Genomic DNA, 17,448 nt, shown 5'->3' on the forward strand with positions numbered 1-17,448 from the left:
CCATATCAGGCATTGGTGGACGGAATGGCTAGTCAGCTGAGGTTGCAAGGTGCTTCTGTTCCAGAAGGAGCTTCATCTCTGGCACGTTGGAATCCGGTGTTGCTCCAACATCGCGTCTCTGATTTGGAGGCGACGAATGCTGGTTAGTACTCTTTTGCTTCTTATTGTCTATCTTATTGAACTGCTTTACATTTTGACTCTTTTTGCTTGATTGTCTCTTGCTAGATATGGCTCGGCAGATTTCCGTCCTTGAAGAAAAACATTCTTGAGGTCAGGCTGAACTGGTCCAGCGGTGTTCTGATTTTGAGGAAAAGTATTCTCAAAGCCAGACTGAGCTGGCCCAGGTCTCTGCTGCTCTGAATGATGCTAAGACGCTGAACTCTACTCTTCGCGCTCAGCTTGATTCTGAAAAGGTGACTTATGAAACTATGCCTTGTATTGCTGTGTTTTTATTGCTTGCATGATGTTTGAAGAAGTTGATTCTTGTTTGCAGGAAGAAAAAAGTGCCCTTGTTGCTTCTCGCAACAATCTTGACAGACTGTATCGTGATTCCAGCAACTCGTTGACCATCCTAGAGAGGAGTCATCGCTTCACCATGGAGGAGTTAGACAATCAACGCTGTAAGCTGCAGGAATCCACAGATGAAGTGATCCGTCTCCGGCAGTTGATATCAGCTAAGGATGCTGCTATCAAAGAACTCTGTGCTTCCAAGAAATCCATCGCCTAAGAGATAGAGACTGCTCAACTGGCTGTCAAAGTTGCTGAAGAAACTTCCATTACTCTGAGGGCCCAGCGCGATAGAGCCATGGATAAAGCCATTCGCGCAGGGCGAATCTTGATGAGGAGACCCGGCGTGGTTGTTCCTGAAGACATAAGGGCTGACGTGAACGCTACACCTGATTCCTCAAGTCGCCCTTCTTCGTCGGTTGCTCCTAAGAAAGATATTGCGAAATAGAGAAATATTTTGCGTGCTTTGAGCGCGCGGTTAGCATGATCGAATATTTGTTAGAGGACACCAGTTCAGTATTTGGATGATATTGTTACTCTCCTATTGTTTTGGAATTCGACAGTACGTAAATTTGCAGTAGTAAAATGCTGCGTGATGGTTTTGAAACTTGTTTATGGGATATAGAAGTCACCCCTATATGAGTATTCGTAAGCATGCGAAATCGTCTTAAGTCGTTGCTGACTTGAATCGACCGCTTTTGTTAGTAGGGCATAGTGGTCACCCCGAGTTAAGTAAGCGTGAGCATGTTGCACCGCCTCAAGTCGTTGCCGACTTAAGCCGATTGCTCTGTTAACAGGGCATAGTGGTCACCCCGAGTTAAGTAAGCGCGAGCATGTTGCACCGCCTTAAGTCGTTGCCGACTTAAGTCGATTGCTCCGTTAACAGGGCGTAGTGGTCACCCCGAGTTAAGTAAGCACGAGCATGTTGCACCGCCTTAAGTCGTTGCCGACTTAAGTCGATTGCTCCGTTAACAAGGCATAGTGGTCACCCCGAGTTAAGTAAGCGTGAGCATGTTGCACCGCCTTAAGTCGTTGCCGACTTAAGCCGATTGCTCCGTTAACAGGGCATAGTGGTCACCCCGAGTTAAGTAAGCGCGAGCATGTTGCACCGCCTTAAGTCGTTGCCAACTTAAGTCGATTGCTCCGTTAACAGGGCATAGTGGTCACCTCGAGTTAAGTAAGCGCGAGCATGTTGCACCGCCTTAAGTCGTTGCCGACTTAAGTCGATTGCTCCGTTAACAGGGCATAGTGGTCACCCCGAGTTAAGTAAGCGCGAGCATGTTGCACCGCCTTAAGTCGTTGCCGACTTGAGTCGATTGCTCCGTTAACAGGGCATAGTGGTCACCCCGAGTTAAGTAAGCGCGAGCATGTTGCACCGCCTTAAGTCGTTGCCGACTTAAGTCGATTGCTCCGTTAACAGGGCATAGTGGTCACCCCGAGTTAAGTAAGCGTGAGCATGTTGCACCGCCTTAAGTCGTTGCCGACTTAAGTCGATTGCTCCGTTAACAGGGCATAGTGGTCACCCTGAGTTAAGTAAGCGCGAGCATGTTGCACCGCCTTAAGTCGTTGCCGACTTAAGTCGATTGCTCCGTTAGCAGGGCATAGTGGTCACCCCGAGTTAAGTAAGAATGCAAGTCAATCATGAACAAACTGAGTATTTTTGAAGCCTTTTTTTATTGATGACATATTTCCCGTTTTACAGAGTACATCGTCGTCCCGATAGCTTTTGAAATACAGCTAGGGATAAAACTTCCTGAGGTGTTCTATATTCCAGGAGTTCCCAATTTCTGTGCCGTCCATCTGAGTGAGACGATATGATCCCGGCCGAGTGACTTCTGCTACTATGAATGGTCCTTCCCATAAGGGCGATAGCTTGTGTCGTCCCTCCCCCGTTAGAATTCGGCGGAGGACGAGGTCTCCTACTGAGAAGGATCGTAGTCGCACGGCCTTGTCGTGATAGCGTCTCAGAGTCTGCTGGTACCGTGCCGATTGAATTACTGCGTTCAACCGCTCTTCTTCGAGTACATCTACATCTTCCAGCCTAGTTGCTTCGGCCTCTGCTATGCTTTCAAAGATCAACCTCGGTGCCCCAAACTTGAGATCAGCAGGTAGCACTGCCTCTGAACCATAGACCATGAAGAAAGGAGTGTTTCCATGCAGGGCTCGACTAGGTTGAGTTCTTAGGCTCCAAACGACGTAAGGCAATTCCCTTATCCACTTTCCTGCGAACTTCTCATTTTTATCGAAGACCATTTTTCTGAGTGCCTCCAATATCATCCTGTTAGCTCGTTTAGCCTGCCCGTTGGCTCTCGGGTGTGCTACCGAAGCATACTTGACCTGAATGCTTTTTTGCTCGCAGAAATCGAAGAACTCTGAACTTGTAAAGTTGGACCCCAAGTCGGTTATGATACTGTTCGGTATTCCAAATCTGAATATTATGTCTTGTATGAATTCCACTGCTTTAGCTGAGGTTAAAGAAGCAATGGGTTTGAACTCTATCCATTTAGTGAATTTGTCGATTGCTACCAGTACATGAGTGTATCCTCCTTGAGCTTTCTTGAAAGGTCCAATCATATCTAGCCCCCAGCATGCAAAGGGCCAAGTCACCGGTATGGTCTGCAATTGCTGTGCTGGTAGATGTTGTTGCTTCGACAAGTACTGGCAAGCTTCACACCTCTGAACTAACTCGGCGGCATCACTTTTCGCTGTTGGCCAATAGAATCTCGACCTGAAGACCTTCCCGACTAGTGTCTTGGACGCTGCGTGTATTCCACATTGTCCAGCATGAACCTCATCCAGAAGTTGCTTCCCAGTAGACGATAGAATGCATTTCATGAAGATGCCTGATGCGCCCATTCTGTATAGTGTCTCCCCAATGAGTGTGTAGTGAGCCGACTGTCTGGCGATGCGCTCGGCTGCATTTTTATCGTCTGGCTCCTCTTCATTCTTTATATATCTGATGATCGGCCTTCTCCAGTCATTAGAGCTTGACTCTGGTTGATTCACGATATTACACTCTTCTGCCTGATCCATTGAGATGCTTGGTTGTGGTATTTCTTGTACAAAGACTCCGGGTGGGACCTGAGTTCGACTGGATCCTAGCTTGGACAATATATCGGCTGCCGTGTTTCGATCTCTTTCTACATGATGAAATTCCAGGCCTTCAAATTTATCTTCTAGTTTCCGTACGGCAGTGCAATATTTTCCCATTGAATCATTCGAACAGTCCCATTCTTTGTTTTATCTGGCTTATGACTACCAAAGAATCTCCGTATACCATTAGTCTCTTGATGCCTAATGATATGGCGATGTTTAGTCCGTGGATCAGAGCTTCATACTCGGCTGCATTGTTAGAGGCTGGAAATAGCAACTGGAGGGCATATTTGAGGTGCTCGCCTCCAGGTACGATGAAGAGAATTCCCGCGCCTGCTCCCTGCAGCTTCAGCGACCCATCAAAATACATCCGCCATACTTCTGCAGTTTCTGGGTTCTCTGGTACTTGTTGTTCAGTCCATTCTGATATGAAGTCAACCAATGCTTGGGTTTTGATGGCAGTGCGAGGTCGAAATTCGATGTCATGAGATCCCAGTTCACAGGTCCACTTGGCTATTCGGCCAATGGCTTCCTTGTTGTGAAGGATATCCCCTATCGGAAAACCGGTGACTACTATGATTTTGTGGTCATCAAAGTAGTGACGTAGCTTGCGGGCAGTTAGAAGTACTGTGTATAATAGTTTCTGAACTTGAGGATACTTTTTCTTCGAAGGACCCAGAACTTCACTGATGAAATAAACAGGATGTTGTACTGGGTAGGCATGTCCTTCTTCTGCTCGCTCGACTACCAACGCGGTGCTTACCACGTGAGTCGTGCAAGAGATATACAACAACAGATCTTCAGCTGGTTGAGTTGATGTGGCTCGCCGTGGCGGCTTCAGTACCGGTGGGGTTGTCAAGAATTTCTTCAGTGCATCTAGGGCTTCCTGTGCTTCTGAAGTCCACTGAAACTTGTCCACCTTCTTGAGTAGCTTGTAAAACGGTAAACCTTTTTCTCCTAGCCTGTATATAAATCTGCTCAGGGCTGCCATACATCCGGTAAGTCGCTGAACCTTCTTTTGTGATCGTGGAGCTTCCATTTTCATGATAGCTTCAATCTTATCCGGATTAGCTTCAATTCCCCGGTGGCTGACAATAAATCCGAGTAGCTTCCCTGCCGGTACCCTAAAGGCACATTTTTCGGGATTAAGCTTCCATCGATATCGCCGTAGACTGTTGAAAACCAGCTGTAAGTCTTCGATGAAGTTTTCCGAGTTCTCTGTTTTGATTACTACGTCATCCTTGTAGGCTTGCACACGCTTGCCCCAGTGATCGGCTAAGCATGTTTGAATGGCTCTCTGATAAGTCGCTCCAGCGTTTTTGAGGCCAAACGGCATGGAGGTATAGCAGAAAGCACCGAATGGAGTGATGAATGCTGTTTTTTCCTCGTCTTCCTTTGCCAAACTGATCTGATGATACCCGGAATAGCAGTCCAGAAAAGACAGCATAGAACATCCAGCGGTGGAGTCTACCACCTGATCTATCCTAGGGAGCCCGAAGGGATCCTTTGGACAATGTTTGTTGAGATCTGTATAGTCGACGCACATGCGCCAATCCACTTTATTCTTTTTGAGTACAAGAACAGGGTTGGCTAACCACTCGGGATGTAACATGTAACACCTCAGGTGTTACCATGGCTAGAGCACCTTGGCACTAAGGACTGTGATCACATGTGGTAGAGACTTAAGGAAACACATAAGAGCCTCGGAGATCATGTGTTAATCAAGGTTTGTTAATGATCTGAGAAGTATTACTCAAACCTTTGTACACTTACTACCTTGGGCAAGAGGGGGGAAAACCCTAGACCTCTCTTAAACCCTATCTCCCAAAGCCATGAATAAGAGGGGGAGAGAGAGTGAGCAAATGTGCAAAACATGGGTAATCTTTAACCAAACCTTAAGTAACCTTATAACCAGCAATTAGGGGAAGGACATATTGCAAAAAGACCCCTGGAGAAACCCCAAATCAAATCTCCAAGTGGAGAGAGGGCTAGAGCTCTCTATTTCTCTCTAAGTTAAAAACTACACCTACACTAAAGATCAGTCGTGTTCACCTCGAAGCTGGCACCAAATCCACCTATGTTCTATACCAAAAATGTGGCATACCACCCAAGGCACCCACTGGAAAAAGCTGAGCCCGAGACTTGGACGTTTGACATGCCTTGGCATGGTTTTTGTCGCGAGGTGGGCAGTGTGACACACCCGATTTGGCGACCAGAGATCTCCCTACCTAGGCCATATCTGCCATGGCAACTCACGGATGAGAGACAGCCCTAGGTGCCAGGAAAAGACTCGCGCCAGATTTTTGCCAAGATTCGCACGTTTGCGACTTGGGTGAGCTGTGGAACACGGGCAGAAGAAAAGCTCCACGTGTTCGACGCGCTCTGTGTGCGCCAGAGCATGCCCGCGCGCGCCTCGCGTCGCGCCAACGGCCAGCCGTCGCCCTGGCCCGCGTCCGCGCCTATAAAGCCCGCTCAGGCGTCGACTGCACTCTTCCACGCACCCTCAAGCCTCACCGGAGCTCAGTTCACCTCCGTTTGCCCGTGCGCGGCGTGTCCGCGGCCACCCGAGCCACTGTCGCCGTAGACCGACCAACCCAGCCTTCCCCAACCCCGTCCAACCCTCTGAGGCGAGTGTGCACGCCCCAGTGAAGCTCCCCGAGCGAGGAATCGAAGCCTGCTTCGCCGGAGAGGCCAGTCCACGGTCGTCGGAGTTCACAACCCCGCCGGAGTACGTGGACCGGGTAATCCACTCAACCACTTTCCGATTCCTTGTGTACACGGTCTCTACAATACCCCGTGAAGCTCACCGTGCCCTTGGATTGAACCAGATCACCGTGGTTTGGCCGGTACACTCACCGCCGACGAGAACACCCGCCTGCGCACGTGGACCGAGCGATTCCGGCCATCCCCGCCGTCGAGCCGCACCTCGCTGTGACCGCCAGAGCCTCCCCGAGCCAACCCTGCCCTTCGCCGGACCTATCTCGCCGCCGGTAAGCCGAGCCACCCTTTTCTTTCCCACGGGTACTGTTTACATTGGGGGAAGGACCGCGGGTGAGAGGAAGAGAAAGTCAGGGGGCTTTTTGAACTGTCAGCGACCCAGGGGAATAGTGGCGCAGGGGTAGATTTCTGCGAGTTGATTTAGTTTAAACCCAGGGACCTCGGTGTAAACTGTTTTTCCAGGAAACTCTTATTAAATCTGCTTTTAAATTGAACATAAACTTTAACAATTCATAACTTCTGTTTAGTTCATCCAAATTTGGTCAAAACCAATTTTGTCAGACTCTAAATAATGTAACCTACTTAAGAAAAATATAAAACCCCCTATGTACTATAGAAAACTTTAGGGTTCTGATTTAATTATAGTTTTGGCCAAAAGCTCAATAATAGAAAGAAAAATAGTTGTACTATATGACTAGGGTTAGAAAAATTTGGAGAAGTTTATATCTACCTACTGACCTAATTAAAAATGCTAAACCTCTCTGTCTACCCAATTAAGTTAGTTTTTACCCCTTATTTTACAATATGCTTAAGGTTAAGAAAAATAGACAATGTGATTTAAATAATGAACCAGAGGGCACCCCTATTTTTGTTAGGGTACTTATTCAATGTAGTTCACTAGAAAAATCTATCATACCCTATTTTCGTATAAAATAAGTAGGATACCTTTTATTTTAATAAAACAAGGGAAACTTAGAAAAACCCTACAAAAATAACCCCAAGGTGAAAACACCCCAACCCTTGGGATAACTAATGTTTTGTTAATAAGGACTTAGGAAAAATATGAAATCTGCTGTTTGACATTTTTCAAATAATAATGTAGTAGAAAGTGTCTTTTTGCCATTTAACTTTAGAAAATCATAACTAAATGACCATCCCTTAGCTTCCTGTGCTTTTTGGCACAGAAGCCTATTATTGCTATTAGATGCCAGCAAAATATCCTTTAGGACAGAACCCACCCCTAATTAAGAGATGTAGTGTAAAGTGGCCCATTTTACACAACTCTTGCTATTTTTGTCTAAAGCATAGCCTTTATATTTTAAGCCTCAAATTCTTAAAACAGGCTAGAATAGCAAATGGCAACCCACTGCAATTTTTACATAATTTTTGGAAAATATTAAACCACTGTCGTAGTTCAAACCTACACTAGAAACCATAAGTAGAAAATAAAGAAAGGGGAAAATGAGTAATAGGAAATTAGTGTCATCCTAAAAACCCTTTATAACTGGTCCACTGAAGTATATAAAGGCAATACCAAATCCACTATGTTTATCCTCAATAAAAACCTAAGCCTAAAAAGTAATAAGCATAACCCACTGGAAGCCCCGCATGACTAAGAAACCCTAAGTTACTTCTTGACTTAGTTTCTTTTAGCATAATGTTATTAAATCCTGCATAATCATGACGTACATGTTCATTGCATTTCGATAGACTGTAACCTTGCTGACGGAGAGTACGTCCTCGTGCCGGAGCAAGGAGCTGCTCAGGAGGTAGCCCCAGATCCAGCCCCAGAGTCTGCCTCAGAGAATCTGCCTGCCACTGCTTTGGAAGGCAAGCCCCGGTTTATGCATAACCTGTTATTTATGCTATTTTACTTCACTTAATGATTGTAGGTTTGATTGTGCACTAGGTGTAGGAATTGTTTGAAACCCTAGTTGCATGATCTCAGGAATCCTGATGAGATGAATGCTAGTATGCTAGGTCGAGTAGCTGCTTTATTAATTAGGATCTCGGTAGAAGACGAGTGATTTTTCTAGCACTCGCGCGAGGTCAGGAAATTGGTTGTATCCACTTTCTTATCTTAATGAGGTTGGCTGGTGAACAACAATCCATGGGGATTGGTTGTTCACGGGATAAAATTTGGAATAAGGATTAAGGTGTGGTACCATGTGTCAAGCGTTTGAACGTACTAAACACATACCGAGAAATATGGTAAATCGGTAAGCCTAGTATCTGAGTGAACCTGCCCGCAGACTTTACCCCTCACGCGACCTGAGACGTGGTCTCCCATTCCGGTTATGGTGGGTACAAGTGCGGTCACTGCACGACGGCAGTCGGGGTCAGTGAGGCATTGTACGCCAAGGCGGTGAGCCCTGATCTGTTGCCAGGGAATCGATGGGGACGGTTGATGTGTGTGGGGACGGAGTGCCCTGCATGTCGTGTGTTTAGGTTTACCTTGCAAGGATAAAAACTCGATTCGAATCGTCTGCTTCTCGCAGCTAATGCGACTGCTTGATCCATGCTGCTACATTGAGTAACAAGTGGAAATATGATGAGTTGATATAAGCTGTTGAATGCTAATAATGTTTGCTACTATGTATGAGTAGATAGTACACTTTTAGCCTTAAGAGAGTCACACTTAACCTGACAAAGTAAAACTTGATTTAGAAACTCAGCTAGTGCTTTTGGCAACCAAACCCCACAGCCAAACAGCTGCATGTCTAGAGGTAGAGGAGTAGACTCCTCACACCGGGTAAGTCTGGCTGAGTATTAGTATACTCAGCCTTGCTTGTGGCATAATTTTACAGGTTCTCTGGAGGACATGGTTGCTGGAGTGACTTGGCCGTCCATCTTGCCACCGGGTTGGACTGTCGAGTGGGACCCCGCCTCGGCTGAGGAGGAGCATGAGGAGTGATGGGACAGGCTTCCCCATCTCTCTGTTTAATTACCGTTAGTTTTATTCCGCTGCACTTCGAACAATGATGACTACTTTTGCAAAACTCCGATGATGATGTAATAATTTAATACTCTTTCATGCATGGTTTTATGCTTTATTGTATTTGCTCTGTGACTCACCATCGAGTGAGATTGTGGTACTTGATCCTGTCAGTGGCCGTGTCGGACTAGATCCGAGGGATTGACGGTTTATTCCCATTTAAGTGTGGTCTAGCCTCTGAGGCGGGACTTAGGCACTTAAGTTGGAATAATTCGGGCAGTTCCGCCACATAACACCTCTCTAATAAACCCAGCCGCGACCAAGCGAGCCAACTCAGCTCGAATGGCTTCTCTTTTGTCGGGCGTGAAGCGACGTAGTTTTTGCCGGATCGGCCTTGCTTGGGGGTAGACCTTCAGTTTGTGCTCGGCCAGTTCTCTCGGGACTCCCGGCATATCCGCATGTTGCCATGCGAATACGTCTCGGTTGTCTTGCAGAAACCGGACGAGCGCGCCTTCCTATTTATCGTCCAGGCTGGAGCTGATGATGGCAGTCTTGCGTTCATCAGCAAACCCCAGGTTGATCCTTTTAGTTTCTTCAGTCGGCCGCATAGAGGTCGCGGCTTGAGCTTCGTTCGCCGGTGCTGTAAGGTCTTCCTCAGGCTTAGAGTTCGCCTGCGCTGAAGAAGTTGTCGACGGTTTGGTGGGGAGGGCCGCTTGGATGGCCACTCGGAAACATTCTGCGGCGCCTTGGAAGTCAGCGCGCACAATTATGATTCCTTGTGGTCCCAGTATCTTCAGTATCATGTACGTGTAATGCGGGATGGCCATGAATTTTGCCAATCCTGGCCTCCCGATGATGGTGTTGTACCCGCAATCGAAGTTTGCCACTTCGAACCTCAGGAACTCGGTTCTATAATTCTCCGGAGTTCCGAAGGTGACGGGCATGTAGATGTGGCCCAGCGGGTATTCCCCCTCGGTCGGCACGATGCCGAAGAAAGGAGTGTCCGACTCGCGGAGTTCTTTGAGGTGAACTCCCAAGCCTTGGAGTGTCCGGGGGAAAGTGACGTTGATGCTACTTCCCCCGTCCACTAACACCTTCTTCACCCTGCTCTCTCGGATCACCGGATCGACGAGGAGCGGGTACTTGCCTGGGTGGTCGAAGTTGAGCCATTGATCTGCCCGAGTGAAGGTAATCGGGTGCTCCGACCACCGGTACGGAGCGGGAGGACTGGTGGTCGCCACCAATATCTGGCGATCGTTGAGCTTTTGTTGTCTTCTGTTCTCCTGCGATCCATGTCCGCCGAAGATGACGTTGATCTCCCTGTCAACGCGTGGGAAGGCTCCTCCTTCCCCCTCCTCCTGCTGCTAGGGTTGTCGTGGTTCTTCTGGTCCTCCCCGCGGCGGAGGAGGAGGTAGGGGTTGGAAGGGTCGGCCGTGTCCGATGGAGTGCTTGAAGTCCCTGCAGTTCCGCAGGGTGTGGCGCATGTCCTTGTGGTATGGGCACTGGGCGTCGAGGATGTCGTCTAGCGTGCACTCGCCTCCGCGAGGTCCTCCCCGGGCACGAGAGGTAGGTGGTCCAGCGGCGTGCACTTCTTCGCGAGGTCTTTTCTCCCAGTGTTTGTCGGGTTGCTGGTTCGCGTCGCGTCGTGGCGCTGCCGGTGCGTGCTTCGCTCCCCCGATGAGGTCCTGAGCTCGCTCGTCGGCGGTGATGTAGAGGTCGGCTTCCCGGAACAGTTGCTCGGAGGTAGTCGGCGCTTTCTGCAGTATGGCTCGGACGAAGGCCGAGTCATTGGATCCTCTGTAGAAGTCCTCGATCACGGCTGCCTCCGTGACCTCGGGGATTCGATTTCTCATGGTCTGGAACCTTTTGAGGTACGACCGGAGAGTTTCGTCCCCCCGACGCTTGATGGATTTGAGGTCCCATGGTTGCGCTGGTTTGTCGGAGAGGGACTAAAAGTTGGCGGTGAAGCGTCGACTGAAGTCGTTCCAGTCGTCGATGCAGTGTCGAGGTAGATGTCGCAGCCATTGTAGTGCGTCTTGCCCGAGGACAATGGGTAAGTACGCAGTCATCACCTCCTCGGATGCTCCGGCGGCTCGGGCGGAAGTGGTGTAGACGGCCAACCAGCCTCCTGGATCCTGCTTAGGTTCATATTTGTCGACATTGGATACCTTGAAGTTAGGGGGCCACTGAATGGCCCTAAGGCATGGAGTAAGGGCTGTCACTCCACATGTGTCCTCCTGTCGTCGGGGATGATGTCTGTCCCGGGGAGGGGAGTAGTCGTTGTGGTTCCTCGACCGACCCCGGGTAGTACCGCCAGTCGAAGCTGTTGCTGACTCGGTTCTGGTTGCCTGACTCCGAGCTGGGATGTCGTGATCCCTGTCGTACTCCTCCCAGCGGTGGATCTCGTTATAATGCCGTCGTTCACGCGAAGCGTTGATGGAGCTTCGCGCGTCCCGGCGACTGTTGATGGCATGTCGTAGATCGTTCGGCGGGTGAGCGAGCGGTAGAAGATGGTTGGCTGCCTGGGTGAATAGTCGTTGATAGCCTTCGGCGTCGGGAGTCCGAGGGAGTCCATCTGCTATCCGAGCTAGTACCCCTCTGACTTCACTCGGCGTGTTCATGGCTCGGGCGAAGTCGGGATTCAGGTTGCGCCCGAAGAGTGGATTTTCCCGGCGCTGCCTTGCGTCCTGCTCGGCTTGTTCCTGAGCTCGTCGGCGATCACGTCGGCGGGAATTCCTTCGTTCTCTGAAGACGCGTTCCTCTGGAGTTTCTCCTATCTCCGAGACCTCGTCCCGCGAAACAGGTTGCTCCAGATCCCGTTCTCCGGCCTCATGATGTCGCCGAATGTTTCGGCGCCGGTTTCTCCGCCGGCGGGATTCCCGCTGAGGTGGTTCTTCTCCGGGTGCGGTCGGCTCGTCGTCGGAGACGGGGGGCGACTCCACTCTCCCGATGAAGAGGATGTCGGGGTAGAATGGTGCGGCAGTCGTGGCGATCTTCTTCCCGTTCTCCTTTGAGGGCGGAGGAACGGAAAGAACGACTTGCTTCCTCCCGGTCTCTTTCTTCCTTGCGATCTGTGTCCATTCTTTCGTCGGGGAAGTAGACAATGGAGTTCTCCGGGTCAGCGGGCTCTCGGCCCCTGGCTTGCCGAGGGCGATCTTTTTTCGGAGCCCTGGAGGTCGTGCTTTTTCCTTCCTCACCCCGATATTCTCGGAGCGTGTTGGAGTGGACTTCTTCTTTGGCGGATCGGCGATGCGGTGTAGAGTTCCCTCTTCATCTGCTATGGACGAGATCGTTCCAAAGCAAAATACGGATCCGGGTCGGAGGGTGATCTTGCTGTAGAAGGTGACGGCCATTGAGCTAGCTTGGATCGGCGACACACCCCCTACCTGGCGCGCCAGCTGTCGGTGTTTTGGGTCCGACCGCACACCCGGGGTTGCCCCTCAAGGTGTTTTAGGAGTAGGACGATGTCGCCGACTGTAGCTAAATGGTTCGTGCCTGATGCACGAGGGACAATGGACAATGTTTACAGGTTCGGGCCGCTTGGAGATGCGTAATACCCTACGTCCTGGTGAGTATGCTTTGCGTATGGGTTACAAGGTTGCTCTCTAAAGTGTAGAGAGTTGAAGTGGATGGTTGAATAGTAATGGGGTCGATCGTTCTGAATGGGTGCCCCCTAGGCCTTATATATTCGGCCGTGAGGCAATACATGTGGATATGATAACAATGTGCACCTGAAAGATAGTGAACCGCTTTTGTCTATCTTCCTATGATTCTGTCGACTTATCCTTGCCTGGTTACGTCGTTCGAGGCTCCAGTGCGGGAAAGTCGGATCTTCTGTTGCGGTCGCTTGCTCAACGCTGCGGGGCCGTCCGGGTTTGCGCCCACCCGGCCTTATGTCGATCTGCTTCACTAGTCGTTTCTCCCAGGCCCATGAAGGAGTGACCTCACTATTTATTGGGCTCTTGGGCCTTTCGTGAGGTCTTTTATCCTTCCAGTGGACTCGGGGGATATCTGTCCCCCACACAGGGGCTATTCTAGTCCGCGCTAACAAGAGCATACCAATAAAGGATCAACAGATCATTTTAAAACATCAGAGTCTGACTTACCCATGCTGATGACTCTGCTAAGTCAGCCTCAGGGGCTACATCCATGGGATGCACTAGAGGTGCAAGATTGAGATCCATGGAAATCATAACAACTAACTTCGAAGGACTAAATAGGCAAAAGCCAATTAGCCAAGATGGGCAATTTTGGCACAAAAGATCTCTTAGATGACATGACAAGGTCATGAACCAAGATGAATCATGAGTCTACTGGTAGACATACCATTTCTTTCTAATGTATTAAAAAGTTTCCACCACCTGAACCAGTTGTTCATATAGGTAAAACTTGGGTGCTACTATGAAGGATGTGTATCAAGGATACTCAAGAAGCTAAATGTAAAGGCAATAGTTTTGTGGGCCTCGTCTGGGCACACCTACAACTTGGCCATGAACATAATTAAATAGTGTATGCAACTCTGCCAAACCCGCTACTTAGATTTATAGTCAAACACAGGTCGGAGCGACTTGGCAACAATATTTGAGAAAAGGTCGGGCGACAAGATGATGAAACTTATTTACATGATTTTGTTGTAACAAACAATGGTTGAAAATATAAGGAAGCCCTTTGGATAAGGTTCGAATTTAGATCTGCATTCCTTGTTACAGCCTCCTTCCTTCAGTTGTACAAGCAGGCAAGAGAGAAAAGTGTCCCCAACTCTCTAGTGCGAGTGTGTGGGTTGGGATTCTGTGTTGCATGCTAGAGTCCTCTAGGTCGAAGTACTTCGAGGCTCCAGAGGACCCCTACCCCCTCTTTGGTTAAAGCAGACCCTTCTTTTATAGGTCAAGAAAGGAGCCTCTTAAAAGGGTCTCCTCCGTGGGGGAGTACATATAAAGGTAAAAAAGGATCTTCTATCGTTGAAAAACCGCCGTGCTGGTAATGTGTCTCGTACTTGATGATGTACTTCGGTTGAATGCTCCATGTTGCTTACGTGTGTATAGTGCTTAATACCCTCGAAAGTACATGTCGTTGACCAGGGGCATTTAGAGTTGGTGACATAGTGCTGCTCGTAATGGCGACGTAAACTCCTAGGATGGGCCAACGTTACGGAGGTTTCGTTCGTACCCTCCTCTTTTGTCGACCCTTGTACCCCTAGTCTGCAGGGCAGGTATTCCTTTGTTTCTCGTACGGTTCACAGACTCTACAACTGGTCTGGATTAAAAGGAGCGCCAAGTCTGACCATCACAAGGAAGACTCCCACCCTCGCAATATCGTGTCAACTAGAGCAATGGTGGGGGTATACATAGGGCAGTAGTATGATCACTCTGCGCATGCTTGACCCAACCTCGTGAGTCTTTGTCCGGCTCGGGCGACCCTTTTTGCTTGTTTCCGCCTCGTCCGACCCTTGAGGGTGGGCCCAAGGTTCGCCTCTTGGGTGAGGAGGAGAACATCGGATGGATCAGCTATAGTTTGTTTGGACTATTTTTGCTTCCTTTGACTTGAGAATCCGAAGGCATGGGGTTTTTTTACGACAACACTTTTCTTACCTAATAATGTAATCTATTTCCAAAAATACATGATTTAGGCTTAACAATTAGAGCTTGATTTGTTGTTAGTACCCTAAACACTTTAAATAATGTATTATTTTAATTTTAAGTAAATGAAAACGATTTATGCCATATCTTCGTTTATCCCATTTTTAGGGATGGATCCGGATATTTATTCAAATGTTAAATTTTTAGTCTTCTTTATTCGATTGTGAACAAATAACATATATAATTTATTATGTAAATTTATATTCTTGTTTTTAACATTGAGCCTATTAATATTCATTAAACGTTCTATATCTTTTAAATAGTTAATATAAAATTCGGATAAAGATACATATTTCGATTAAGATGTTTCTTCACCTTTTTTGTGCAGAGAGAAAATAATATACACAAAAATTATATAAAATTTTATTCTTGTACTTCATAACATTCTTAATAATATAACTAAAAATTAGCACCAAATTTCCATGCATATTTATATTATAATATTATATTTATCATATAATTCGGATGTTTTAGAACATCCCTACCCATATTAATATGTGATTATATCATATTCAAAAATGGTATATCTCGAACCCACATTCCAGCTCCGGAAATTTGGGGCTAACCACCTGTCGGCGTTTCGAACCCGGGGGTCCCTGGGCCGACAAGTAAATTGTCGCCGCGTGCCCCAGCCCAGATGGGTCGGCGCGAGACGGAGCGCGAAGGGAGGAAGAAGCCGGAGGGAGACAAGCGTGAGAGGTGAAACCCACGGCCTTCGTGTTTGTCCCGCGCCCAGGTCGGGTGCGCTTGCAGTAGGGGGTTACAAGCGTCCACGCGGGAGGGAGCGAGCGGCCTTGCGCGAGCGCCGTCCCGTCCTTCCCCGTGCGGCCAACCCTTTGTGAGAGGGCCCTGGACCCTCCTTTTATAGGCGTAAGGAAAGGATCCAGGTGTACAATGGGGGGTGTAGCAGTGTGCTAACGTGTCTAGCGGAGGAGAGCTAGTGCCCTAAGTACATGCCATCGTGGCAGCTGGAGAGGTTTTGGCACCCGGTTTGTGTGGTGTCGTGGCCGTCGGAGGAGCGCCGGAGCCTGGCGGAAGGACAGCTATCGGGGTTGTTGGGTCCTTGCTGACGTCCTCTTGCTTCCGTAAGGGGGCTGAGAGCCGCCGTCGTCATAGAGCATGCGGGGCGCCATCATTACTTGTTTGGCGGAGCGAGCCAGATGGGACGTCGGTCTTGTCCCCCGTAGCCTGAGTCAGCTTGGGGTAGGGTAATGATGGCGCCTCCTGTGATGTGGTCGGTCCGAGCCCTGGGTTGGGCGAGGTGGAGGCTCCTCCGAGGTCGAGGTCAAGTCTGTCTTCCGAGGCCGAGGTCGAGTCCGAGCCCCTGGGTCGAGCGAGGCGGAGACCGTCGGCTGAGGCCAGGGCTGAGTCCGAGCCCTGGGGTCGGGCGAAGCGGAGTTCGTCGTCTTCCGGGGCTGAGCCCGAGTCCGAGCCCTGGGGTCGGGCGAAGCGGAGTTCGTCGTCTTCCGGGGCTGAGCCCGAGTCCGAGCCCTGGGGTCGGGCGATGCGGAGTTCGTCGTCTTCCGGGGCTGAGCCCGAGTCCGAGCCCTGGGTCGGGCGATGCGGAGTTCGTCGTCTTCCGGGGCTAAGCCCGAGTCCGAGCCCTGGGGTCGGGCGATGCGGAGTTCGTCCTCTTCCGGGGCTAAGCCCGAGTCCGAGCCCTGGGGTCGGGCGAAGCGGAGTTGGTCGTCTTCCGGGGCTAAGCCCGAGTCCGAGCCCTGGGGTCGGGCGATGCGGAGTTCGTCGTCTTCCGGGGCTAAGCCCGAGTCCGAGCCTGGGGTCGGGCAAAGCAAAGTTCGTCGTCTTTCGGGGCTGAGCCCGAGTCCGAGCCCTGGGGTCGGGCGAAGCGGAGTTTCCTATGGCGCCTGAGGCCGGACTTGGCTACTGTCAGCCTCACTCTGTCGAGTGGCACGACAGTCGGAGCGGCACAGGCGGCGTTGTCATCTTGTCAGGCCTGTCAGTGGAGCGGCGAAGTGACTACGGTCACTTCGGCTCTATCGACTGGAGGGTGTGCGTCAGGATAAAGGTGTCAGGCCACCTTTGCATTAAATGCCCCTGTGATTCGGTCGGCTGGCGTGGCGACTTGGCCAAGGTTGCTTCTTGGTGAAGACTGGGCCTCGGGCGAGCCGAAGGTGTGTCCGTTGCCGTAGGGGGTCCTCGGGCGAGACGTAAATCCTCCGGGGTCAGCTGCCCTTGCCCGAGGCTGGGCTTGGGCGAGGCACGACCGCGTCCCTTGAATGGATCGATCCTTGACTTAATCGCACCCATCAGGCCTTTGCAGCTTTGTGCTGATGGGGTTTACCAGCTGAGATTTAGGAGTCTTGAGGGTACCCCTAATTATGGTCCCTGACAGTAGCCTCTGAGCCTCAAAGGGAGTGTTAATACTCGCTTGGAGGCTTTTGTCGCACTTTTTTGCAAGGGGACCAGCCTTTCTCGGTTGCGTCTTATTCTGGTGGGTGCGCGCGAGCGCACCCGCCGGGTGTAGCCCCTGAGGCCTCGGAGGAGTGGTTTGACTCCTTCGAGGTCTTAATGCATTTCGCAATGTTTTGGCCGGTCTGG

This window comes from Zea mays, chromosome 9 (assembly GCF_902167145.1).
Source record: "Zea mays cultivar B73 chromosome 9, Zm-B73-REFERENCE-NAM-5.0, whole genome shotgun sequence".
Taxonomy (NCBI): Eukaryota; Viridiplantae; Streptophyta; class Magnoliopsida; order Poales; family Poaceae; genus Zea; species Zea mays.